At 44.3% G+C, this 26,675-nt stretch overlaps 1 long non-coding RNA gene across 1 annotated transcript in view; it reads left to right on the plus strand.

Annotated features, from left to right (window-relative positions):
* Positions 1-14,510: 14,510 nt before the first annotated feature.
* LOC109266802 (uncharacterized) overlaps positions 14,511-26,675 on the plus strand; it is an 80,646-nt gene continuing 68,481 nt past the window's right edge. The window contains exons 1-2 of the long non-coding RNA XR_008419466.1: positions 14,511-14,839; positions 15,188-15,237. This is a non-coding gene — a long non-coding RNA (uncharacterized LOC109266802). The remainder of the gene's footprint in view (positions 14,840-15,187; positions 15,238-26,675) is intronic.

The following is a 26,675-nucleotide window of genomic DNA, read 5'->3' on the forward strand; positions in this document are numbered from 1 at the left end:
TGTGTTAAGGTCAGCCGATTAGCAACCTTCATTCCATCTGCTACCTTAATTCCCTTTTGCCATGTCACAGAGCATATGCATAGAACCCAGGGATTAGTACACGGACGTCTTGCAGGGTGGTCAGACTGCCCACCACAGTTCACCCTCTAGGCCTCAAAGATTCCCATCCAGCCCATATGCAAAATAGATTCACCAGATCCGAACCTCCCCCAAAGTCTCAACCCATTACAGCATCAACTCAAATCCGAAGTCTTACCTAAATCTTGACTCCAGAGTCTCAAATCTCATCATCTAAACTAAATCATCGAAGTCAGGTAAGGATGGGGTTCTGGGTTTAGTCCATCCTGAGGCATAATTGCTCTCCAACTGTGAATGCATAACACAAGTCAGCTGCTCCCCAAAATTCAGCGATGGGACAGGCGTAGAATAACAGTTACAGGGGCGCCTGGGTGGCTCAGTCGGTTGGGCGACCGACTTCGGCTCAGGTCATGATCTCATGGTCCGTGAGTTCGAGCCCCGCATCGGGCTCTGTGCTGACAGCTCAGAGCCTGGAGCCTGTTTCAGATTCTGTGTCTCCCTCTCTCTCTGACCCTCCCCCATTCATGCTCTGTCCCTCTCTGTCTCAAAAATAAATAAATGTAAAAAATAATAATAATAATAACAGTTACAGACATTCCTGTTCAAAAGAGAAAATGGGAGGAAAAAAGCCGTGGATTCCAAGCACTTTGAAAATCCAAGGAGGCAAAACTTCATTTGGTTTCAGGGCATAGGGGAATAAAGCCCCCCCCGCCCCCCCCCCCCCCCCCAATCAGTCTGCTCTTCACTTCTAGATAAGCCTGCTCAGGCCCTGACACTAGCTCAGCACTTTCTCAGCATTTTCCTGCAGGCAGAAATGTACCTTTGGGCCCCAGTATGCAGCTAGGGAGACCCTCAAGGTCAGAGTCCAGATTTTCCCTTCCAATCCAGAGGAACAAAGGTCCAGATAGACAAAATAACTTGCTGGGGGGGAGAAGGCAAATTAGAGGAGGGACCAGGAGACCAAACCCCTGTACTGCTAATCCTCTAGCCTTTCCATCACACCTTTCCAGTAGCACTTGACAGACTCAACTGGTCTCAAGAAGAAATAACCCCATTTCCTGGAGACTTAAGGGAAGATGGAGCCATGCCATAGTATGGGGCACCTCTGGGATTCAGATCCAACCCATTTCAATTATTTGTTGACTAGTATTAATTCCCTACAGTGTACTGAGCACCAGTAAACACATAAGGTAGGATAGTGGATAAAAGGGACAGGATCTCAGTTTTAAGGAGTTTATAGGCTAGAGGAGAATGTAAAATATCAAATAATCACACAAATATGTAATCACGAATTAAGCTGTTATGAAGAAAGTAGAGGAAGCCATGAGGTGTAGGCAGAGGGAGATGTCCTATCTGAGGCTGGTTTCCCTAAGAGCTACCTTGGGCCAAAGCCTGTTTGTATCCCTCCCTGACCCCAACAGAACGAATGAAGAGTCTGCCAAATGCAGGTCTAGGACAAGAGACAAATGAGTAGGTAAATAATTATGGCAGTAGGATGGGGGAGGAGGGCCCTGTATAAAGTGTCCTGGGAACTTAAATGGAATGAATCAGAAAGACTGACACCCTCCATGTGGACCCTCTTCTCACCTCATGTAAGCGTCCTTTCTAGAACATCCAATCCCGAAAAAGATGCTAGCTTCTGCAAGAATCCTTCCAATGATGATAATCATGCCTTTAACAGCCCTTTGCAGTTTCAAAGACCCTTGAGTGCACACGGTCCCATTTGGATTCTCCACGTCTCTTTCTAAATGACATGGAAGGAATGGCCCCAGCCGGATATCAGAGAAAATGTTAGTGACAGGGAGGCTTTGGTAGTTTTCTTTTGACACCCAAACAGGTTGTAGATAATAATGAATAAGAAAAAGAGACTAAAGGTCCCTAGTTCGATCCTGGGTTTGGGCAAAGAGTAGACTTCTTGGAGCGCCTGGGTTGCTCAGTTGGTTATGCGTCCTACTTCAGCTCAGGTCACGATCTCATCATACGTGAGTTTGAGCCCTGTGTCAGGCTCTGTGCTGACAGCTCACAGCCTGGAACCTGCTTCAGATTCTGTGTCTCCCTCCCTCTCTGCCCCTCCTCAGCTTGCATATTCTCTCTCTCTCTCTCTCTCTCTCTCTCAAAAATAAACATTCAAAACAAAACAAAACTGGAACTCATGCATGGCAAATAGGAGGTAAATTGGTACAACCATTTTGGAAAACGTTGGCAGTATCTACTAAAGCCAGTTATACACAGACCCTATCCCCCAGAAATTCTCCTCCTAAATATACACCAAATATATACACTATATATATATATATATGTATATATATATATATATATATATATATATATGTATATATATATACATATATATATATATATATATCCACATACTTATCAAAAGACAGGTACAAGAATGCTCATGGAGGCACTACCTAAGACTGGAGACAACTCAAATTCTCATCAATTGAGTGGATAATTAAATAGCCACATGAGGAATACTATTAAACAATGAAAATTAACAAACCCCCACTATGCACAATATGAGTGAATTTCACAGAAGACTATAGAGTGAGTGAAACCAAGCCCAGCAGAATACATACTGTGTGAGTTGATTTGTACGAAGTTCAGAACTGGCAAAGCCCACAGCAAAAGAAATGATCGACAAAATGAAAAGACAACCATGGAATGGGAAAAAAAATACTTGCTAATCATATATCTGATAAGAGGTTAATACTCAAAATATATAAATACTCATGCAATTCAATAGTAAAAGACCAAATAACCCAATTTAAAAATGGCCAGAAGAGGGGCACCTGGGTGGCTCGGTTAAGTGTCTGACTCTTGATTTCAGCTCAGGTCATATCTCACAGTTCGTGCGATAGAGCCCCGCGTTGGGCTCGGCCCTGAGGGCGAGGAGCCTTCTTGGGATTTTCTCTCTCTCTCTCTCTCTCTCTCTGCCCCTCCCCTGCTTTCTCTCTCAACATAAATAAATAATTTTAATTTTAAAAAATGGCCAAAGGACACAAATAGACACTTTTCCAAAGAAGATATATGAATGGCCAACAGGTACATGAAAAGATGCTCAGCATCACTCATCATCAGGGAAATGCAAACCAAAGCCACAGTGATGTATCACCTCACCTGTTAGAATGGCATCAAAAAGACAAGAGGTAACAAATACTGATGAGGATGTGGAAGAGAGGGAACCCTTATGCTTGTTGGTGGGATTGCAAACTGGTGCAGCCACCGTGGAAAACAGTATGGAGGTTCCTCAAAAAATTCGAGATAGAAATACCATATGATCTGGCAATTCCACTTCTGGGACGATATCTGAAGGAAGCAAAAACACTTTGTCAAAGAGATATCTGCACCCTCATGTCACTGCAGCAATATTTACAATAGCCAAGACATGGAAACCACCTAAAAGTCTATCAGTGGATGAAGAAGTTGTGGAATATATATACAATAGAACACTATTCACCTATGCAAAGGAGGAAATTTGGCTATTTGCAACAACATGGATGCACCTTGAGGGCTTAAGGCTAAGTGAACTAAACCAGAGAAAAATAAATACAGCATGATCTTGCTTATATGTGAAATGTAAAAAATAAACCAAAAAACCCAAAGCCGTAGAAAGAGATCAGATTTGTGGTACCAGAGGCTGGAGGTGGGAGGGGAAGGAATCGGACGAAGGTGGCAAAAGGTACAAACTCCAGTTATAAGATAAACAAGTAGTAGGGACGTAATGTCCAACATGATGGCTATAGTTAGCACTGCTGTGTGGCATATTTGAAAGTTGTTAAAGAATAAATCCTTTTTTTTAAAAAAAAAACGTTTATTTATTTTGAGGAGGTGGGCAGAGAGAGGGGGAGAGAGAGAATCCCTAGCAGGCTCCACAACCAGTGAAGAGCCCGATGAGGGCCTCAATCCCTGACTGTGAGATCATGACCTGAGCCGAAATCAAGGGTCGGGTGCTTGATGAACTGAGCCACCCAGGCACCCGTGTTAAAGAATAAATCTTAAATCAGCACAAGGAAAAAAAAATTTTTTCTTTTTTCTTTCTTTCTTTCTTTTTTTTTTTTTTTTTTTTTTTGCTATCTTTACGAGATGATAAATCTTAACTAAGCTTACTGTGGTAACTATTTCACAATGTATGTAAGTCAAATTGTCATGCTATATACCTTAAACTGACACAGTGCTGTATGTGTATTATAACTCAAAACTGGGAAACAACAAAAAATAAAACCAAACTAACAAAAATAGTTCAAGGAGCTCAATAAGAACAGAAAATTCCAGGGTAATGATTATACGTCAGACAGAAAAAGACTCTTGAACCAAAATAAATATTTGTACTACTTGATTCCTAGCATTGAAATGGCCTGGTTGGAAACCAAGGAAATTATTTAACTATCATAAGGCGCCTGGCCTAAGAAGGTTGTTCTTAACCTATCCTCCGTCATGGAGTCTAAAGAAGAGGGTCACTGGCTTTCTGAGCCTCCTTGCAGCTGCTAATATTCTATGTATTTGAGAAAACAGGAAAGCACTTGAGGAGGTGTCTCATTAGCTTGGTTATGGCTGCTTCCTTCCTTTGGCATTGTCCTGTGAGGGTATGATGTTTGGGGTTATGGCAGCCACCTTGCCAGCCATAAGGAAAGGGCCAGAACCTCACAGAGCCGTTGACCCGATGCCCTGGATGGATCAGCTCTGGAACCATCTGGATGTAGACTCTCATAATATGTGGTCACTAAATGCCTTTGTTATTTTAATAAATTCAACTCAATATTAAAAAAAAAAAAAAAAGACAGAATAAACTCATCTTCGGTGACAGAAGTCAGATTTGTGATTACATTTGGGAGTATACTGGCTGGGAGAGGATTTGACCTGGGTGGTGGTCACTTTGTGAAAACTTATTAAGCAGTATGCTTATGATTTATTCATTAGTCTATTGCCATGACATACATCAGTTGAAACGGGAAAAAAGGAAAGTTTGTAAAAAAAAAAAAAAAAAAAAGACCAAAGGACAAAGGAAAACGCTGATAGTATATAGGCAATTTTACTTTCTAAATTACTTTCAAACTCATCCCTTCGTTTCACTCCCTGGCCATGAACTTAGGCCAGGCCTCATTACCTCTTTCCCAGTCTACTGCAATAGCCCTGCCTCCATCTACATTATCATAACAATCCCTCCACACAAGGGCCAGAGGGAGCTTTCCAAAGCACAAAACTAACCGTGTCATTCTCTGCTCAGGGAATAAAATCTTTGCATGGCATTTATCCTTATTTGAAAATTTCAATTTATTTTAAAAATGTAATACAATACAGAGAGTAACGTGAGAACCATATAACAACCCCTCAGGTATAACAAATTTGCATTTTGCCCCATTTGTTCCAGATCAAATATTGTTATAATTTAAAAATGAACCATTAAGATACAATTTAAGCTCAGCCCCTCTCTTCCATACAGTCTGTCCCAGAGGTAACCATTATCCTGAGTTCTAGTCCTTTCAAATCAGATCTTCGTAGCTGAACAATACATGGATGCTTTCATGAATAACTTGTAGAACTATTTTACGAGCTTTAAATATACATATATGTAAAAATTATCAAAATAGTATGTATTTTTATAATCTGCTCTAACTAGTCAGCACTGTGTTTTTGCAATTTATACATGATGCAACACAGATCTAGAATGTTCATCTTAGCCACTCTGCAGCAGCACTGTATGAGTAAACCATTCCTCATGAATCCATTATAGTGTTGAAAGACATTCAAGTTGTTTGCAGTTTTGGACTATTATACACAGTGCAGCAATGGACACCCTTATGTCTCTCTCCTTGTCCATGTGAGTTTTAGTCACAAGATCCATAGAAATGGAATCACTGGATAGAATATATGTATATCCCTTCTTTAACAGACATTGTCAAAATACTCTCAGAAGTAGTTGTATCACACTCAAACTATTATTAGCAGCACAGATTTCCAATTGATTTCCATCTTCAACAATTGTTGGACTTTAAAATTTTAATGATCTAATAGGTATGGATAAGTAAAATCCCTTTGCATTTTAGTTTTCATTTTGGATACTAAATAGGTTGAGCTTGTGTGGTTTATAATGTTTTTATTCTGAGCTTATCTATGGCAGGGCTTATGTTTAATGTAGGAGTGCCATGTGCCCTGGTCTTTAAAAAGTAGTTCTGTGCTTGCTCCTGCCAGGAGGGAGTCCCAGGGATTTCACAGGCCTTGGGCAATGCAAATCTAATCATGCTATTCTCTTTTTAAACTTTATTTATTTTTTCTTTTTTAAATGTTTTTATTTTTGAGAGAGAGAGAGAGAGAGAGCAAGCAGGGGAGGGGCAGAGAGAGAGGGAGACACAGAATCGGAAGCAGATTCCAGGCTCTGAGCTGTCAGCACAGAGCCTGACGTGGGGCTCGAACCTACGAACCATGAAGTCATGACCTGAGCTTCAGTCGGATGCTTAACCGACTGAGCCACCCAGGTGCCCCATCTTTTTAAACTTTCTAAAGAGGGATTTCAGGAAAGAGTCGAGACTCTTCAGATGTATAGGACTGCGTGATTTGATGGCCACCTCTCCAACATCAACTTTAGCCTCAAGGTCTTACCTTGCTCTTATACTTCTCTTTCATTTCAGATATAGGGAACTTCTACTCATCTGGTCCATGGATTAATGGGGGCATGGAATTGTTATACTTTATTCAGTGGAGGGAGGCAGTATATTGTATTCAGTATTTCTATGTGTTTTTCTGGGAGAGGTAGTTCTACATTAGTGAAGTCTGCCATGTTGCTAGATTTGGAATATAACTTTCACGATCTGGGACTTGCCTATCCCTCTACCCCTATATTTTCCCAATGTACTTACTTTTCCCCCTTGCCCCCTAAAATCCAGCCATGCTGAACTGCTTGCAATTCTTCTAAACTCATACTGCTTTGCTTTTGTATCTGTAGCCAGTCATCCTTGAGGATCGGATCTGCCTCCACCCTCTCTGGAAAAACTCTGAGTCCAGAGGTTGGGTTGGATGGCTTTGCTGGCCTTCCAACTGCCCTTTGGTTCTGCAGTTGACCATATGTCTCCCTATCTCACTTACTGACTGAGAACTTTTTGAGGGCAATGATAATGTCTCATCCTTAATTTTTCCCTTAAGATGGAGCTCAGGGGTTAGCACAGAGTTGGAACTCCATAAATAGTTTTTGATTGAATAGATGACTAGAGAGTCCCTCTTTCAGTTTATATGTGAAAGTTGTATGTGTGGGGGAGGGGGGTGGGATTGTATGTGCAAGTATGTATATGTATTTGCAGATGCGTGATTTGTATCTCTGGATATGCATGCAAATGTGAGTGTGTGCATCCAAATATATGCATGTCCATGTTCACTCTGCTTCTGAGTGGGAGACACAAACCGTTAGGTGGCATTTGTGGAGATGCTGTGATGTTTGCGGTGACAGTGGAGAGGGGAATAAAGGATAATTGCCACTTTGGTGACCAAACTGTGGCATATGTGGTCCAAGCAACCCTCAGCCAGAAACTCTCCCTATGGAAGGTGCCTCTAATGGGGGGTGCATTCTACCTAAGCAAATACTACACTGCTCTTACACTTAGGGTGTTGGGAGGAGGGGGAAGAATGAGTTTTGACATCAATGGGACAGCCTCGGTGGACAACGGTTCCTATGGACCCGATCTCTTTAATGCCAATTGAAGCTTATGTGCCAAGTTTTCATTTTTCATTTTCTTTTTAATCCTGTGAGGCTAGTTCCTGCTGCACACTGGGGCCTCTTTCCATCCCATTAAGCCTGTGCCTTCTATTTCTGTGTTTCTTTTCCTCTCATTACTCTGGCATGTGTGGGCAAACAGAAACTTTCTACCAGCACTGCCATTCGACATCTTTCTCTTTCTGCTTGATTCATGGGACGCTGTCTAGGGGTCCACCTTTATTGGCAGAGGAGTTCCATGACCATGATGTCACCTCTGCTCAGTTGGAGGACCCCAGCATGAATCAAGACATCAGAGGAAATGAGTGGTGATCCCCCAAGGAGACAAGCTCATAAAGTCATCATCAGTGACAGCAAAGGAAATTAAGGAAAACCGAGGTCAGATTTATAAGAGCAATACCAGTATTTGTTTATTCATTCTCCATTCATTCAATGAAGAGTCACTGAGCTCCTATACTGTGACTTAGACATAGCTCCTGCCCTCAAGGAATTTACAGTCTAGGGAGGGAGATTGATTTATGGACAGAGAGACAGAGGTAAGCCCAGGATACTATAGAAACACAGAGAAGATGAATCTAAATGGCAAGAAGCCCAGAGAGGCAGGAAATCACACACAGTGATAAAGAATGTGGGCTTGGAAGCAGTTTAAGCCTCCATTCTGCCACTTAACAGTAGAAATCACTTACTAATGGAGACTCCATTTCTTCAGTTGGATACTGAAGATAACGTACTTGTGTGAAACGGTCTGATGAGCAAATGACATGAGTTTTTAGCAGAAGGTCTGACTCACTGCAAGCATTTAAGTGGAAGATATTTTTTTATTTTGTTTTTAGTAATTTCTATACCCAGCGTAGGGCTTGAACTCACCACCCTGAGATCAAGAGTGGCACACTCGGGGCGCCTGGGTGGCTCAGTCGGTTAAGCATCTGACTTCGGCTCAGGTCACGATCTCGCGGTTTGTGGGTTCGAGCCCCGCTTCGGGCTCTGTGCTAACAGCTCAGAGCCTGGAGCCTGTTTCGGATTCTGTGTCTCCTCCTCTCTCTGCCCCTCCCATGCTCATGCTCTGTCTCTCTCTGTCTCTCAATAATAAATAAACGTTAAAAATTAAAAGAGTGGCACACTCTTCCAACTGAGTCAGCCAGGCGCCACAAGTGGAAGGTATTTTATTATATCACATATAGATGATGCTTAAAGCTAAACTTTGAAGCAACATGCAAGATTGGCTAGCATAAAAGTGTTCTAGTGGTGTTCTAGACGAGGAACACAGCCTTGTCCAGAGGTGTGACACATGTAATAAACTGTTATATAGTTTGATATGGTTGAAACGAAGTGTTCACTCACAGAACAAGTGGAAGCTGAAGTCAGAGAGACAGAGGTCAAATCATGCAGTCCTGTATACCTACCTAAAAAGTCTGAACCATTTTCTGCACTCTATGTTTAGAGATTTTAAAAAGAGAATAATGTGGGGCACCTGGCTGGCTCAGTTGGTGCAGCATGGGACTCTTGATCTCAGGTTGTAAGTTCACGCCCCCACACTGGGTATAGAGATTACTTAAAATCTTTTAAAAACACTTAAGAAGAGAAGGTGATTAGATTTGCATTATTTATTCATTAAAAAAACTTTTTAGTTTATTTATTTATTTTGAGAGAGAGAGAGAGAGAGAGAGAGAGCATGAGTCGGGTAGGGGCAGAGAGAGAGGGAGAGAGAATTCTACGCAGGCTCCTTGCTGTCAGTGCAGAGAGCCTGATGTGGGGCTCAAGCTCATGAACCATGAGATCATGACCTGAGCCAAAATAAAGAGTCAAACGCGTAGCCAACTGATTTGCATTTTAAAAAATTTACTCTAAGGCAAAAAAAAAAAAAAAAAAAGAAAGAAAGAAAAAAAAGTTACGCTCAGGCAACTTGATAAAACTGTCAAGAGCCTTAAGCAGTTTCATATAATTTGATCCAATAATTTTACTTCTAGGAATTTATAATAAGGACATAATCAGAGATAAAGACAAAAATTTATGTGCGAGAATGCATATCGAAGACTGTTTTATAATAATGAAATTATAAATAATCTAAATGTTAAATAATTGGAAAATGATTAAACGCATTATGATACATCCAAATGATAGAATATTTTAAATCAAATACATTCGACAACATTTAAAGGCATAGCAGGCATTCATAATAAAATGTCAATGCAAAAAGAAGAATTCAAAGTTTAAATACAATGGTTCTGGGTTTGGTTTATTTATTGATTTATTTTTAAGGTTTATTTATTTTGAGAGAGAGAGAGAAAGAACACAAACAGGGGAGGGACAGAAACAGCGAGAGAATCCACAGCTCAATCCCACCAATCTCAAGATCATGACCTTAGCTGAAGTCAAGAGTCAGATGATTAACCGACTGAGCCACTCAGGTGCCCCTGGTCTTGTTTTAAAAGAAAGAGAGAAAGGAAGAGAGGAAGAAAGGGAAGAACTACACCCGAATAAATAAATAACTATACTTATCTCTGTGTGGAGGGATTATTGGTGATTTCTTTTCTGCTTTTCAAGTTTTTTCTGTACTTTCCAAATCTTTAGAATGGATATATAGCTTTTACAATTTAAAAATATTTTTTGAATTATCACTCTTATAGGCATGTACAGAATAGAGGCTTATGTAGGGCAGTAAGAAAAAAATGAGACAACTGATTGACTATTATACTAATCCAGGAGAGAAGGATAAGATTTTTAGCCAAGGCATAAGCAGAAGGGATATAGAGAAGCAGGGACAGGTTATAGAAATATCAAGAGTCAGCACTGAGAAGATCTCATTTTCTGTTAGATATGGGTGAAATCATCAAGAAGAAATCTGGTTTCTTACTTGGGCAATCAGGTGGAGTGTGTACTGATCTTAGAGAGAAACACAAGACAGGGAAAGGGCAGTTTGGGGGACAGAGTAGCAGAGATGAGGAGGTCTGCTTTTCATGTGCTGAATTTCAGGTGTTTGTGGGAGGTCGAGGTGAACACTTCCAGTGAATAACAGAAAAATAGGTTTGCGGTCCAGTTATCCATTCATTCAACAAATATTTATTGAGTATCTACTACATGCCACACAGTGTTTTAGTTCTCGGCATGTAGGAATGTACAAAACAAAATAGTGCTTGCATTCCAGTTGGGGGTTAGTAGGCTTTTTGGAGTCAACAACTGGCGGAGGTGGAGAAAGCCAGTAGAGGGTGGATGAGACAAATGGTCCAGTGGGAGAGTGTAGAAAGAGACGCGTACTTATTGGGGATCACAGTCAGTCAGGCTACTTCTTTTTCATAGTGTAGGGAATCGAACCACTTTGGTAAGCATCTGCAAACCCCCTAAATATGACTACTTTCTGGCTGTAGTCAACTCCCAACCTAGCTGCCACTTCTGTGAGAGGTGGGCAAATCACTCTCTCTTAGATTTAGTTGTCGTATCTCTAGAATAGAAGTAATATGACTTTAACCTGCATCAGTGTAACTTTCCTACTTCAGGACCTCTGTACTCTCCATTCCTTCTGCCTGGAATGCCCTTCTTTTTGTTCTTCCCCTGCTTGGCTCCTTCTTGGCATGTAGGTCTCTCTTTAATACTTTTGCAGAGATGACTTCCATGATCCCCCCCCCCCCCCCCCCAGTATAAGTCAATATAAACCCAGGCCCTTGCTACTCCATACCCTCTTCTAATCAGGGCCTGGAATTTTACTGATTGTTGGTTCTCCCACACTCCTACCAGAATGTGCCATGAGAGTATGGATCAAGTCTGTCTTGTTCTTTGTGATAGTCCATCTCCTAGAACAGAGCCTGGCTCAGAGAAGGCAAGCAGTAATTTTTGAATTATTCTGCATTCAAATTTTGAACTATTTGAATAATTTGGAACAAGTAAATAAGGGATTTTCCAACTTTAGGAGTAAACATTAAAAAACAATTATTGAACATTTCCATGTGCCAAATACCTTGTTCAAGTGCTGGGGATGCAGAATCAAATATTTGCTTATTTGCAAACAGGTATACAATCTCATGAGAGATACAGACCTCTACAGAGCTATCTATCATAGGAGAGTGAATAAAGGTGAGCAGAGGTTTGAGTTGGTGTGAGGACCGATCTGGAGATGTGTTGTATGCTTGGAGAATGGAACCAGGTAGTCTCAGGGCTCCAAACTGGAACACTGGGATTGTGGTGTTAACTTGATATTCTGACCCACAGCTTTGATTGATGGAATAATAAATAGGACAGGAGAATGGGTCAACTTTGAAGTCTACAGTAGACCGTGAACCTGACATCTGTCTGGTAGGTCATATACAAATGTGTATGTAGAAACATAGCATCTTTTGAATTAAAAAAAAATCCCATCTCAGTGTGAAATAAAATTCAGAGTTGGTACATACCTACAGTGGAATGTTATTCAGTCTTAACAAGGAAGGAAGTTCTGACATATGCTACAAATGGATGAACCTTGAGGAAATTGTGCTAAATGAAATAAACCAATCACAAGGACATACGAGATATGATCACCCTTATAGGAGTATATAGAATAGTCAAAGTAATAGAAACAAAGTAGAACGGCAGTTGCCAGAGACTGGGGGAGGAAAGAATAGAAAATTGTTTAATGGATATAGAATTTCAATTTTGTAAGATGAGAAACTTCTGGCAATTAGTTGTACAACAATGTGAATACACTTAACACTATTAAACTGTACACTTAAAAATGGTTAAGATGATAAACTTTATACTATGCATATCTTACTATATTTAAAAGTTAAAAAAATAAAATAAAACTCATTGTGTGGCTGGTGATGCAGCCGTATCTGGATCTGTGTTATTCTGGTCTCCTGAGAAGTTAAAGAACTCAGAAAAGTCTGTGTTCCCAGTGAGAGCTCCTCCTGCTCCAGATTTTGTGGACCCCATGAAAGGGGAAAGGGGAAGCTAAGGCTCAGAGAGGTTGTGTAACTTGGGCAAGCTCACACTGTCAGCAGAGACTAGGTCCCATGAGTAGAACCCAAGTTTTTTTATTATTTTTTCTTATGTTTATTTATTTTGAGAGAGAGAGAGAGAGAGCGTGAGAGAGCATAAATGGGGGAGGGGCAGTGATAGAGGGGGACAGAGGATCCCAAGCAGGCTCCGCACTGACAGCAAAGAGCCCAGTGCCAGGCTCGAACTCACAAACTGTGAGATCACAACCTGAGCTGAGGTTGCTCAACCAACTGAGCCACCGGGGCACCCCAGAATCCAAGTTTTTGACTCCAGTTCAGTGCTCTTCCCATTCCACTGGCCATCAGGGTCAGGGTCGGCCTCTGCAGTCACTTCACATCCTGAAGCTGCCTGGAGACCACAGTTTTCTCCATAGCAGAGAATGCATTCCCTTGATGTCTCTGCCCAAATATCTAATAGGCACCTCACAATACCCTAAACTGAGCCCCTGATTTGTTATCCAATGATACAGTTTTGAAAACAATTTTTGATGGTAGTTCGCGATGTGGTTTTGGAACATGCCTTAGAAGGAATTCGAAGAATTGAGTCACATTCTTACAACAAACTCTTTCCCCACATACTTATTTTTGAGAATAAGGTTTCTCACTGCTGACATCTGTAAATATGAAAAATAGGAACAGATTTGATGCTTAACCTTGTGCCATTCTAGCAATAAATATATGCCAATGGATATATGAACTGAGAAAATCCTCATAGATCTCATTATGAGATTCATTTCCAATAAAATTTTACTTTATACGTTTCAGAATTATTTTTAAAAATCCATAGTATATTTGTCGTTTTGGTCAATTGTGTACTACTGATAATTATTATAATTCAGATGGAATTTTCTTTTTAAATGTTTTAATGTTTATTTATTTTTGAGAGAGAGAGAGAGAGAGAGAGAGAGAGAGAGAGCCCGTGAGCAGGGAAGGGGCAGAGAGAGAGGGAGACAGAACCTGAAGCAGGCTCCAGGCTCTGAGCTGTCAGCACAGGGCCCAATGATCCTGACCTGAGCCCAAGTCAGTCGCTTGACGGACTGAGCCCCCCAGGAACCCCCAGATGGAATTTTCTGATACTTTGAACCACATGGACACGGGAAGCGGAACATTTTATATTTCCATTTATATCCATGTTTTGTTAGATATATGGTATGATGAATAAAAGACTTTCAATCGAATAATCTGCAGTAGGCTAAGATTCTGGAAGGGAGGTAAATAGGATAAAAATAAGAGTTCAAGGAATAAAAGGAACTATGCAAAATTTCTGATTCTTTAAATCTTTCATTCTTGCAAGCAACAGAGTGCTATATTTAAATTCACTTGGATACACTTAAAATAGTAAGTGCCTTTATAATTCCAATATTTACAAATTGCCATAAATTATCATGTTTGCAACTATTTAAACTTAAAATGAACAATTTTAGACGTTAACTTAAAAATCGGTTTTGGAGTACATGATTCGTCTATATTCTTTCAGGCGCAGGTGAACCAAACAAGTTTGACGACCACTGGCATTAAGGGTTCTTGATGAGTTGCTCTGTAAAGGGGGCAAACGGGTAGGTAGCTGGAGGAAATTAGGGCACCAAGAGAGATTTTTGGTTTTTGGCTCGGCTTTCGTTTGCTTTTGTTTTTGAAGATAGGAGAAAACTCGTGAGCAGAGGGCAATGATTTGGAAGCAAGGGGCAAATGATGGGGGGGGGGGGGGGGGGGGGGAGAAGTGAAGGGCAGGCGCACAGAGAACCGGCGAAAGCAAGGCCTAGAAAAGGGCCGGGGCGACCCCGCAGACCACCAGGCGCGGGGGGCGGGCAGAAGTCTGGCTGCCATAGACGAGGGGGGTGGGGGAACTAGGTGAAAAGTGTCCTTTCTGGCCGGATTGCACCTACCTCCGCAGTAATATCCGGGCCAAACGAGCCGCTGTGAGGAGAGCGAAGGTGCTGGGCTGATAAGAGAGTAGATGTGCAATGTCCTTTAGAGGAGCGGGGAAGAATCCACTCGGGAAATCCTGAAGTTCCTCGCAGGAATTTATCGACACCAGGCAGCAAGGCAGCTTGCTCCCGTGCTGCGTTCCCGGGGCGGGACGCAGGTGAGGGCGGCCGGGGGTGGGCTTTAACCAGCTTGGGGGTTGCCAGGTGCGGCCCGGGACGGGTGTGGGGGATGGGGCACAGGAGTTGAGGCTGAGTAAAGGTGATGGAGGCTAGCCTTGGAGCTGCGGAGGGAGCGGAGGGAGGACATAGGTATGGGTGATGGGAGCGATGGATTGTTAAAGCCGTGGGGGTGCGGTATGGATTTTTCTTTTCAAAATATTCATATATATATCTGTATATATATATATGTGTGTGTATATACATATGTGTGTGTGTATATATATATATATATATATACACGCCTTTGTGCCTGTCCAATTCTTTTTTTTTTTTCCTTTTTGCAATAGCCTCTGCGGTCATTTTCCCGTGAGGACTACTCTCCGCCTTTCGGGAGAAGGTGACTTGCGCTTTTCCTAGCACTTTTTCCGCCTGCCGCGAGACCCGCGCCCAGTGGTGGGTCTCTGCCGGCTTTCCCGCGCGCCCGCCGCCCCAGGCACTGCACTCGGGCGGCTGGAGGCGGAAGGAGGCGCTGATTGGAGGCCTGAGTGCGGGGGCGGGGCCTGCCCGGGCTGCCTGCCGGGCGCGGAGACCCCGCGGTGAGCTCGTCGCGCGCTTTTCTGGGCGTCGTGGGCGCCGGAGCCCTGCCTCCGGCCCGGGTGTCCCGGGGTGGGAGTGAGGCCGGCTGGGACCCAGTTCCCTGCTTTAAATCCCCAGGCCCACAGTTTAGACTGCGGGTGCGGAGTAGTGCGGCAGCGGCGCGATTTCCTGGGAGCGTCTTTGGGGTGACCCCGATTACAGCAGCAGGGTTTTGTTTGGCGTGCTTTTCCCCAGCCCGCGCCTCGGGTGGGACGCTGGAGGGCGGGGCAGGCACGGGCCCAATGGGAGCAGCTCAGGGCTTCCAGCCAGGTCTGGTTTTGAAAAGAATGGGGTCAGTAGGGTGGTTGGTTGAACGTTAACTCTTTGCGGCGGTGGTTTATCCGTGGGGGAGGCGGCAGGATGATTTGGATCTCCACGCTGCACAAAGCACAGCGTGCGGTCCTCCAGCCCTGTATTTCGTGCTTTCTGCCACAGCCTGGGACGTTTCTGGAGAAAAAGGCGACTTCCAGCCCTTTCTAGGGACTTGTGCTCCAGCTCCTGGCTGTCCCTGCGTGGAATCCTCACACCCCTATGATGTAGATATTAGTCTGCCTATTTTAAGATAAGGCAGTCAAGGCTTAGAGGGTTGAAGTACCCAGTGTCATTTAGAATTCGGCTTCGCCCAGATCTGCCTTAATAGCCTGGGCACTTTGTAATACTCCACCTGGGACATGCCCTCCAGGGGTAAGGGCTTTGCAAGGGTGGGGAGAGGAGGGAAACTGATGATTAGGGAAACAGTAAGTATCTGGTGAATGCTCAAGGCAAGGGAAGATTCCAGTGGTCATTTTTGTGTGTTGGCTTGTTTCTGTGTGATACAAGGAAGCATTCCCAGACGAAGTTAAATGTAACCTGGCCACTGAAGACGAGTAGGGAGTTCCATGGCTGAGACAGGTTCCAAGGGGCATGTATCGGTACCCACAGGATGGACTGACTAGAAGACTCTTAGGGAGCCCCCACCCTTTTATTTTACTGAGGAAATAAATAGAGGCACAGAACAGGAAAGACAAAATGGCCTGGAACACAGGTTCTCTACCCTTTAAGGTGTTCTCTGGATTTCTTAATAACTGAGGTTCCAACTTCTGTAAGAGTAGTTCACTTGTTTAGCACATACTAAATAAGTTACTTTATACACTTGCATTTCTTTTAGTCCTCGTAACAACTCCATGAGGTATTGGACAAAATATAGTATTTTTACAAGTATTTTACAAAGGAGAAAATTGAGACAGAAGGAACTTACCCAAGATCACAGTGCAAATCTCAGCCCAGAGCCCAGGCTCTTGACTACTCTGTTATCTGTCATGATAAGGAAAGTAGATAAGGAAAGAAGGGCATGATGAAACAAAAAACAAAAAACCTTTCACAGTAGAAATGTGTCTCACCCCCACATTCAGATGAGGACCTGAGGCTCAGAGATGTCCGGTGGTGCCCGAGGTCGCAGAGTGAAAAAGTGGCGGAACCGGCCCTGGAGACCAGTCCTGGGTTCTCTCTGCTCCATCTAGCGTAACCCCGCCTTAGATAGAGAATTGATCACAGCCCTCCTTCTCCTGACTCCCATCTTTCTGACACTGCCCTTGGGGATTTTGGCCTCAGCAGGTAAAATAGCTCCACTTCTGGCTCCAGTTGTAGGGTCAAATACCACTTTTCCCATGATGAATTTCCTGCTCAAACAAGACAAGGACCTGGATCTCCTGGCTGCCAACGTGGTGATTTTCTGTGTTTCTCCTCACTTTCTCCCGTGCAGCATGCCATCGGGGGATCTGGATCACATCATCCCAGAAAACCAAAGTGTGAGATGCTTTTGGCTCTGCGACCCCTTAGAGAAGCCATTTGGTAAAGCAACTTTGGTTTAGGTTTGCAGGATGAGAATCAGAGGGGCAAAGCCTGGTCAGGATAGCCGGCACCGTAGGCATGGGGCCTGCTGGAACTTAGAATCTCTTAAATCTGGGTGGAGAGTGACCAATAGATAGAGTTATGAATTGGGGGTGCAAAACTGAAGTCCCTCCCCCCAAATATTTTTGTTCACGAGTGACCCTCACTGACCTAGTGGATGAGGTGCATGCCGTTCTTAAAATTAATCTAGCCACTCTGGCTTGTCTTCACTGCTAACTAAAGTGCCTCTGAAGGCTTGGCTTCAAGAAGGGATATTTAGAAGGAGGGCTTCTACTGTGGAAGGCAGCTCTGCCCTCGATTACAGGAGGTCTGGGGGGGCTCGAGCCTGCTCTGCCACTCACTGGCTTTGTGACCGTGGAAAAGGCAATTCCCTTGTCATTCACTAACATTTCTTGTACTACTGTGGGCCTGGCACAGTCCTGGTGGATGAGACACCTAACAAGACAGCCCCTATAGTGGACACACTCACAACCTCGAGGGGGAAACCGACAAGGCCAGACATTGTGAGTGGATCCTAAATTACCCTGGGGTATGGGAACAGAGCCCCTGGAGGAGCTGATGGCAATAGGACCACAACAACCCTAGTAGTGGAACCTTCATGAAAATTTGAAAAAGGTGCCAACCTCCGCTCCCCCCCCACCTTTTTTTTCTGGGCATCCCCATATCAGATTGCACCGCTTGGCAGGTGGAGCCCTTTGGTGCCTCCAGTCACCGCCCCCCTGGACTGGTCACTCCTGCTTTGTGAACAGCTTGCAGATCTGAACACTGCAGCCCTGAATGTCAAGACCGAGGTGTAGAGGTCCAGCAGAAGACAGAGGTGGAAGAGTCCATTTCAGGCCAAGGAATAAGCATGTGTAAAACCTGCAGGCTTGGGAAAGAGCTTCCTTCATTTGGGGACCTGCAGGTGGTTCACTGTGACCAGAAGGGAGAGTGCGTGGTGTCCTGGGGGCCTTGAAGAGACGAGGTTGGAAGATTGGCAGAGCCGTTTATTCACTTATGAAGTAAATAATCAGTGGGCGTCACTCCAAGTTCAGTATTGTAGACATGAGGGAAATAGTAGTGAACAAAGTCTTCACAGTCCCCTGCCCTGGAGGAATTTGTGTTCTAGTGAGATCCTGTTGGGCCTCTGGTGTCTGTTACAGTATCATAAGGGTCCTTCCCTCTAGGATTGTATGTAATGAGATAATGTGTGTAAAAGCCCTTTGAGAACCGGGAACTTCTGGATCATTCCTATGAGTAAACACTCTTTTTAAAAAAAATTTTTTTTTTTTACATTTATTTATTTTTGAGAAACAGAGTGAGACAAAGCGTGAGTGGGGGAGGGACAGAGAGAGAAGGAGACAGAATCTGAAGCGGGCTCCAGGCTCTGAGCCAGCGGTCAGCACAGAGCCTGATGTAGGGCTCGAACCCACGAACCGTGAGATCATGACCTGAGCTGAAGTCAGACGCTCAACCGACTGGGCCACCCAGGCACCCCTAGACACTCTTTTTAAAAAACATTTATTTACTTATTTATTTTGAGAGAGGGAGAGAGCATGTGCAAGTGGGAGAGGGGCAGAGAGAGGGGGGCAGAGAATCCCAAGTAGGCTCTGTGCTATCAGCGCAGAGTCCCATGTGGGGCTCGAACTCACGAACTGTGAGATCATGACCTGAGCTGAAATCTAGAGTTGGACACTTAACTGACTGAGCCACCCAGGTGCCCCAACACACTTTTAATCTTAATCTTTGTGGCCAACACCAGTGCCCAGGCATTTGGGGGTCTGTTCCTGACACTAGGCACCTACCTGATCCTACTTTCTGGGTAGAAGTGACCTTTGGTCATGATCACAATGCGACACCTTCCCTTATCTGTTGTCATGGCCCATCCTGCCCAGGAGAGAAACCATCTGTTTGTGGGTCAGCTGAGCAGGCTGGCTAACCTGTGACTTTCTGGGGCCTGTATGGGAATTCACCAGCTCATCCTTAGGCTGGGAGCACCTGCTGTGGTCAAAGCTGCTTTCTCTTCTGGCTGTGGAGATGGAGAGTCACTTAAAACTTATGAACAAAAGGGAAGCTCCATCTCTGGGGTAAGAGTGGGCTGAGGGACTCCAGGAGGCCTTGTTGGGTTGTCCCCAGCTTAGAAGCTGCATGGTCTGCTCAGTAGGTCAGATTCAGGTGAAAGAGGCTGCTTTTTAGGCCTGGGAACTGGGCTTCTTCCTCATTGTGTGGTTGTGGGCAAATCACTTCCTCTTTCTGGATATTAGGTCCCTTCTCTATTAGCAAGAAGGTTTCACTTAGTGACATGTGATCAGCAGAGCTCTTTGAACTCTTCTGTGGAACCCCAATATATAAACCAGATGAAAGCCATGGGGTTGTGGCCTGAGGTTCTGCTGATTTCAGCTTTAGATTTCAACTTGTCCTCCTCATCCTCTCAGGACTTTTGAGTCCTAGACATTGCCCTGGAGGTATAGTGGAATTTAGTTTGAAACAACCGAATCGAACATTTTCACTCTAAACTGGCTTCTCGGGTCCCTGGGCTCAAGGTAGGGGTGAGGGCAATTAAAAAGTCCTGTGATAATTTTATAATTTTGTGTATACATTAAATGATTATCCAACGCTCTAGCCATTACATATAAACATAATCCAGATTATCTTGATGGCCCTCCCTCACCCCTTTTTCTCATGGATGGACATGAAATTTCAGTCGCTCCCTTGGCATTTATATGTATGACTGTGGCAGCAGCCTGAAAATATCTAAAATTTCTCCCATTTCACTTTCTGTGCAGTGTGTTTCCCAAACTGGGGAATCTGTGAATTTTTTTTCTTTAAATGGGATGTATTTGTTAGAAGACACAAACAAGATAGGAATTTATTTCTTTCTCAAATATAAAGTCCAGATAGGCATCCTAAGGGGAACGATGGCTTCTCGAGCATCAGGACCTCAGCTTTTTCCATCATATTGCCCTATAGTTCTCCACATATGCCTTCCATCTTGTGATCCAAGATGGCAGCCCCAGTTCCTGCCATTGAGTCTGTATTCCATCCAACAGGAAAGAGGAAAGGAGGAAAGGCAAGAGCCTACTGTTTCCTTTAAAGGGCAGAAGTTGCACATATCACTTCTTTTTATAGTTCCCTGCCCATAGTTTGGTCAAGTGGTCACCCCTACCTTCAAGGGATGCCAAGAAATCTCTTTAGCTGGACATTCTTGTGACCAACTAAAAATTCGTTCATGAACAGATAAAGAGGCCAAATGGAGATAGCTGCCATAGGATTTAGCCATTCCTCAAGCTTGAGAAACGCTAATTTCTACAGTTCTTTCTAGGTATGAAATTCTGTGATGTGAGTAGACTGTAAGGGATCTCAAGAGTTTAGCTAATCTGGGGGTGCCTGTGTGGCTCAGTCAGTTGAGTTAACCAACTTTTGATTTCAGCTCGGGTCATGATGCCAGGGTCATGAGCTTGAGCCCTGAATCAGGCTTCTGCTGAGTGTAGAGTCTTCTTGGGATTAACTCTCTCTTTCTGTCTCTCTGCCCCTCCCCAACTTGTGTGCTCTTTCAAAATAAATAAACATTAAAAAAAAAGAATTTAGCTAATCTATTCTCCTTTGTCAGATGATGAATGTATTAGGGATCCGTTTTACACGTAAGACAATCCAGGATGCACCGAGGTTAGGCAGTTTGCCCAGGGTTAACTCAATAGCAAAGGGAGAAGTCAGTCACAGGGGTGGTGGGATTCCTTGGGCATGTGGAAGGGCTCATGTCTCTGTTCTTCATATTCCTACACCCATGACTACCCCTTTCCATTTACGCCATCATTTGGGAAGAATATGGTAGAGTCTGTCCCAGGGATCAGGATACCCTGAAAGGAACATGAGCTTTGGAGTCAGGTGTAGCTGACTTTCTTTTTTATTTTATTTTTTATTTTTAAATGTTTATTCACTTTGAGAGAGAGAGAGAGAGAGAGAGAGAGAGAACACGAGCAGGGGAGGGGCAGAGAGAGGGAAACACAGAATCGAAGCAGGCTCCAGGCTCTGAGCTGTCAGCACAGAGCCTGATGTGGGGCTCGAACCCATAAACCGTGAGGTCATGACCTGAGCTTAATCACCTGAGCCACTCAGGCGCCCCAGGCATAGCTGACTTTCAATCCCTGTTCTCTGCTTACGGTTATGTGGCCTTAGGCAAGGCATTTCATCTCCTGGCTTTACTTTCCTCATAGTTACAGAGAGATATTATCCATCTCAAGGATTTCTTCCTCCCCCACCCCTTTCTTTCTTTCCAGTCAGGGAGTGGAATAAGTGCAGGGACCTGGTAGGGGACTTAGTACACACAAGTGAAACCAAAGGTAGTTTCCTTCCTTTCTTCCTTCCTCTTTTCTGCTCTTCTTTCATTTTCTGTCTTTTTCTTTCAGTCTCCTTTAATTGTATACTTTTTCCCACCAGCCTTAATAATCACAGGATCCAGAAGACTGAATAAGTGTAGTAGTTGGTATGCACCAGATTCTCTTCAGAATATGCGGTGCCCAGGAATAGTTTGCCCTGACTGGTGAGCTTCTAATTCCTTGTACTTTTTTTTTTTTTTTTTTTTTGCATGTTTATTTTTTTAATCAGACAAGGAGGACTTTGCAGTTGTTCTTGGGTTTCCCCCCAATCGTGTCATCGCTGGACCCTGATGAAGCCATTTCCTTCCCTTCTACATGACTTCTGGGCTCTATATAATTTCATGCTTACTGTGGGTTTTTTCTCTTCCTTGTCTTTAGCTAGAGTTTTCTGTGAGCTCCTTGAGGATAGGGAATGGACATCTGTGTATTCCTGCAGCTTGGCCCACGGCCTGGATGTGATGTCCCAGAAGTCTGTGGGGGAGCATGGATCTGGAGAAGCCATGTCTTCCCACCTTCACATGGAAGCTTGAAGCTCCATGGAGGTGAGCTTCCTTTGAGCAAGGGCTCCGTACTGCACTCTGCGTTCATCACAGTACCTGCTGGGAACAGAGGGGGAAAAGGAGTAGAGGGAAGAGGGAGCAAGAGAGAAGGTGGGAAATCACCACTGATTCAGCCCTGAAAGTGCCCGCCTTTAGGTAAATGCTATCTGACTCCATCTTGACTACAGGAATGTGAGATAATATCTGTCCTGTGGAAGGTGGGATTGAGGCCCAGGAAGGTGAAGCTCACACAGTACACAGGAAGCAGAGTGAGAAATGAAACAAGGTCTGTGAAGCCGAGGCCACGCTCTTATGCTTGAACCACGAGTCAGAGTTACTGACACGGTCAAGTGTGAGAATTAAATGGGCTGCGTAGGAAGCCAGACCACTTTAAGAAATTTCTCCCAACAACACTAAGGAAGCTACGTGACCCTGTCGAGATGTGCACTCTGTGAGTGCTAAGTCCCTCTCAGCTCTACAGTGCTGGGATTGTCTACCTCTCCCTGAATTCCTCAACCCTACAGGGTGAGCCATTTAAAAACCGATTCTTCCAGGAGCAGCAGAGTCTCTCGAATCATCAGGGTCAGGCCAAGCAGACTTATCTGGAGGTTTTGATGGGATTTCTCTTAATTGATTGGGGTGAAGAGTTCAGAGCTAAGTTGGAGGATTGGCTTTTCAGCTCCAAGCTGCAAGAGACTGGAGCTTGGCACTATTCCAGGTTGTCCGATGAGGCTGGTCCCTGCCTCCCCTTAAGCAGCCCGCTGGAGAGCACCTACCAGCACCCTCTGCTCCCTGGAGAGTACGGAGGTGGCCACTCCACAAGGAATAAATATGTTTAGTCCCCAGAGAAACCATATCAAATTTCCGGGGCTTTCCTATTTCGATTATGCCCACTGCCCGGAGGGTTTTCTGTGTTCTTTTGTTTTGCCTCTCTCTCTCTCTGTCTCTCTGTCTGTCTCCCTCTCCCCCTCCTCCTCACTTTCTTTCTCCCCTTCTCTCTCTCCCCCTCTCCCTCCCCTTTTTTCCTTCCCTTCTTCCTTCCAGGTATTTTGTTATTCTAGCTTTAAAAACATTTAGGGCCATAAGAAATTTTGAATTATTATGCTCTCCAGAGTCTAGCTTACAGTGATTTTTATGTCTTCTGAACGTGGGTGTGTTTTGACTCTTCTTTATTCATTTAACTAAGATTCATTAATAATAGCGAGAGTTTCAATGGGGAAAACTTACTTACAGATGGATACCAGACACCAATCTTTCAGGTCCTACCAAGGACTACATTCTTTCAATCAACACATGTTTCTTGAGCATCTCGTCCTTTCCGGGCACGATCATGGAACACTGGGATTCAGCAGTGACCAGGGCAGGTCCCCTTCTTCGTGGAGCACACACTGTAGTTAGAAACACAGACAGTAGGCACGTAAACAAACACGTAACATCTTTTTCGGGTTATGTAATTACATTTTCAAAATACCCTCACCTGCAGGTATGCAGAAATACTGAAGTGCAGACAGTGAACTCACCTGCCCAAAAAGAAAGGAGAAATTGGAATGCAGCCCAGCCTGTGGTCTTTCTAGCACCCAGTGAGGCTTCTTACTATGAGCCCAGAGGCAGATGTACTCTGAAGCTGTAAAGCTTAACTCCAGGGTCCGTCACTTGTACGGGCCCTTTCTAAATTCACTTCATATCTAATTTTTCATCCTTTTCTTAACGAGGACCTCGCAAAACCTAGACCAGTCGTCACTGACATAGGATTCAGAGACCATTTTAACTTTCCATAGGAACTCAAAACCAGTGGAGGAGACAGATATGAAAATAAATCATCCCAGTTCGTAGAGATAAGAGCTCTAAATGGAGGTGCCATGGACTGAAGTTTGTCCCCCTCCCCTAAGTTCATATATTGAAGTCCTAACCCTGAATGTGACTGTATTTGCAGGTATGACCTTTAGGGAGGTTATTACGTTAAATGAGGTTATGAAGGTGGGTGCCTGGTCCAACAGGATTGGTGTCCTTGTAAGAAGAGGCAGAGATACCAGGAAGCTATGTTCCCATGCACACACACAGGGAAGACCACGTGAGGTCACGAGAGAAGGCGACTGTCCCTAAGCAGCAAGAGAGCTCTCATCAGAAACTGAATCTGCCTGCATCTTGGTCATGCATTTTAGCCTTCAGAACTGTGAGGAAATAAACTTCTGTTGTTTGCACCACTCAGCCTGTGGTATTTTGCACCCCGAGCAGACTAGTATAGGAGGGATGTACAAGGAGATGGATTTGAGGAGGGGGAAGCCTTCCAGGCGTAGGAAGCAGTCTGAGGAGAGGCACAGAGAGCCAAGAGAGCTCGGCATGACTGCAGACCCATGAGCAATACCGGTGCACCCTTGAGGAGTATGAAGGCAGAGACTAACAATGCCAGGCAGGTGGGGGGAATGGCAAAAGGTGTGGCGTGCCATGCTGCAGAGGTTGGGTTTTATCTGGCAGGTGTGGGAGTGCCCCCAGCTTGCTCAGAGCAGGGGAGAGTCAACACCGTCCTGGTAGCTACACGGAGGAAGATGCATGGGAGGGCGGGAGACTAGTGAGCCAGCTAACGCAATAGCCTGGCTCTGAACCAGGTCAGCGGTGGGACAGGGAGAGGCACGTATTTAGGATCTGGCAAGAGACAATAAATTTTTTTTTTTTTTAATGTTTATTTATTTTTGAGACAGAGACAGAGCATGAACGGAGGAGGGTCAGAGAGAGGGAGACACAGAATCTGAAACAGGCTCCAGGCTCTGAGCTGTCAGCACGGAGCCCGACGCGGGGCTCGAACTCATGCGAGATCATGACCTGAGCCGAAGTCGGATGCTTAACTGACTGAGCCACCCAGGCGCCCCCTGGCAAGAGACAATAGAGAGAGGGAGGAGCTAGGATCACACTTGGGTTCTCATTTGGTTGTCAGGATGGATGGTGTTTAAAATGTTTTGGCCATGTCTAAAGTAACTTGACTATATACATAGACTCAATTTACTTCTGAGGAAATGGGTTTGGAAGTCTTAGGTCTTAAAGGCATATCAGTTGGAATTGTGCTCCAGTCCTAGATCTGTAGGTTTGGTCAACGGGGTGCTCTGCCATTACAAAGCATTGGAAGGAGTCAGGGTCCAGCTTGGTAACTACTTGGCTTGGCACACACAACACTTTTGTCCTGACCCTGGTCTTGGTCCTAATCCACTTGGCTGTTTACCTCTGAGTGAATCATTTGTTGTCTCTGGGCCTCAGTCTCACCTTTTCAAAAAGGAACCACTTGGGCTAAGTGATCCTTAATTTACATTTTAGTGCGTCAGTGTTTAATCAACCTTTGTGTGAATCAAGATTTGGAGAAGAGTAAAGTTTCATTTCCAAGGACAATACCTAATTTGGTCCTGAATGACAAGCTTTAATAACCCCATGTCGTTTCAGCTCCGGTTAGACTCCTAGATTCCTGGGGGACTCTAGAGGGAAGAAGAGATTTGGAAGCTAGCTGGTGCAGCTTCTTTATTCCACACTTGAAGAGACTGAGAAACGGGAAAAGCATTGTCCAAGAGCGTCATACAGCTAGTTAGAAGCAGAGCCAGGAACTGAACCCTGATTAGGGGTGGGGTGGGTGTGGGGGTTGACTGTGCACTATATGACTATAGATGCTGATGTGAGTAGTAGCTCCAGGAACTATGCAAGGTGGAGGTACTGGTCATGACCCCTATTTTGGTGCCACCCTCACTTTGTGTATCTGATTGTTTAAAATGCCTTCTCAATCCCCCTGGATACCTAGCCCCCTCTCTTCTTCCCTTTTACCTGCCTGGTAGAACTCTGTTCATCCTCTACAGCAGTAGAGGTTGCTGTTCTGCCCTTTGTACGTGCCTCTATGGCTATATGTACTTAACCCATTACATAAAAATTGGTGTTTTACTCATTTTCCTACAGTGGACCCAACAAGGGTGGGAACCGTGTCTTATTTATCTCGGTACTTCTAACATCTAGCCCAGGTACTTAATTAATGTCTGTGGAAAGAGTGAATACAACAGCTGAATAATGATGGAATGAATGAATGAATGAATGTAAACTGAGGTTTGCTGGAGATTATACCATCAGAAAAGGCTTAGGAAGCCATGCGCCCGCCATGAGGGGTAAAGGAGACCAGGGTTTTCCTCTCAGCTGCTTATTTCTTGGACTCACAGGTCATCACCCTCATTAAGGATAGCTCCCCTAAGCTGTAAGCAGGAAATGCCTCGATATCAGGCCCGATGGCCCATATTGAAGACATAATCCTTTGGCCCATGACTCACCAATGGATTCCAGAAGGCTCAGTGTGGGTGGCCTTCCTCAATCAATCAATGGTTGGGCGTCCTAGCTTGTGATTGGATCCCCTTCCTGCCACCCAAGCTTATAGGTCTCTCAGATGCAGCCTG

Source organism: Panthera pardus, unplaced genomic scaffold (genome assembly GCF_024362965.1).
Source record: "Panthera pardus isolate Hobbes unplaced genomic scaffold, ASM2436296v1 HiC_scaffold_11, whole genome shotgun sequence".
NCBI lineage: Eukaryota > Metazoa > Chordata > Mammalia > Carnivora > Felidae > Panthera > Panthera pardus.